The sequence below is a fragment of the Poecilia formosa genome, unplaced genomic scaffold (genome assembly GCF_000485575.1).
Source record: "Poecilia formosa unplaced genomic scaffold, Poecilia_formosa-5.1.2 Scaffold493, whole genome shotgun sequence".
Lineage (NCBI taxonomy): Eukaryota > Metazoa > Chordata > Actinopteri > Cyprinodontiformes > Poeciliidae > Poecilia > Poecilia formosa.
In genome coordinates, this window is record NW_006800432.1 from 152,160 (window position 1) to 153,829 (window position 1,670).

A 1,670-nucleotide genomic window follows, 5' to 3' on the forward strand; every position below is an offset into this window, starting at 1 on the left:
ATTTTCCTTTAGTTTCCTGTGTTTTCCCTGTGGTTTCCTGTTTTCCCAGTAGTTTCCTGTGTTTTCCTTGTAGCTTCCTGCATTTTCCTTTAGTTTCCTGTGTTTTCCCTCTAGTTTCCTCTGTTTTCCCAGTAGTTTCCTGTAGTTTTTCGGCCCCAGCTCTGCGCTCTGTGCATGGCAGCAGACCTTAGCTCTGTTTCCATGCGGTTGAGCTGAAAGCTGTTGTTTGTCGTTTCCTCCCAGCAGCTATTGGGTTTCTGTTCGTCCTCCTCACATCCTGGAGGAGATCATTCGACACATAAAACCACTTTCTCCCTTAAGTAATAATGATCTGCTAAGAGTTGTTTGTCTCTGCTTTATTGCGCTGTCCTGCTTGTTTCATTAGTGGATCTATTTAGTTTTTTTACTCGGCTGCGGTGGGGGTGTTGTGACACGCTGAGGCCTCTCATCTGGCCGCTGCATTAGTGATGAAACCGGAGCGTCCTCTCCTTCAGACCGGCTCTGAATCATCAGCCCCGCCCATCATCCAGTCGGCCTCTGAAGGCCCAGCCTCGCTCAGCTTTCTGCGGATGAAGAGGATGCTTTGTGTTTGATACAGAGACACATGCACTCACCGCCTGCTGCTCATCCTGCAGTCAGGCTGCAGTTTTCTGGTATTCCAGGAACTGCGTTGTTCAGTTACTAGGAACTAGGTGTGATGTCACGCATCCGAGCGGCGCGGCGTCCAGCTGGAGGTGTTGATAGTCGCTTCCTGAACAGGACAGCCTGACATGTTCATCGCATCAGACCAGGACAGAGTCTGAGTTCATTCAAACTCCTTTACTCTGACGCCCCTGATTAAAACACAAGCAGCCACCTTCTGAACAGAACCAGAGTCCAAATGTTCTGGTTCTGGCTTCAGAGATCCATCAGAGAACAACCAGCACCATGAAACACGGTGGTGGCAGCAGCATGCTGTGGGGAAGCAGCTCAGAGATGATCAGAGATTTAGATCAAAACACATATCAATCTCAAAGTTCAACAATTAATAAAACAGAATTAAACAAATTAAACATTAAACAAATTAAACATTAAAAATTAAAACATGTTGTTTAAAAGGAGAGAAAACATTTATGGGTTAAAATGGCCTAGTCAAAGCGCAGTCCTGAATCCAGCTGAGAATCTGTTGGGAGTGTGAAAATGGATGTTAATCTAATCCGCACTGAACCTCTTCATAATTTGGAGTTTAAATCTGGTGGAAACCTGCAGCTGATGGTTCACTAACAAGCATGCCGCACCTTTCAGATCCAGTCACTGTTTCTCCCCTGCTCTCTGCTGCCAGTTGACCTGTCACCATAAATCCCATGAACATTTTGAAGTTTGTGGTTTTAACTCAAAAAGTGTGAAAAGAAGAAACTTGAAATGATTCACCTGCTGATTCAGAGACGGCTCACCTGGAATCAGTTCCCCGTTAACAACCTCCATCCAGTTCACCTGAGCAGGAGCCTGAACCTTCAGCTGTGATCAAACCTGAAGGTTTGTCCTGATCAGGTCCAGATTCTTGTAGCTCAGGTATTTGTCATTGCAGCTTAACGGGATTCTGAACACTTGGAGTTGTGATGTCATCAGTCTTACGTTACCTGGAAGCCTCAGGTGGAGCTGCTGCTTCTCCGTCTGCTCACAGCGAACCG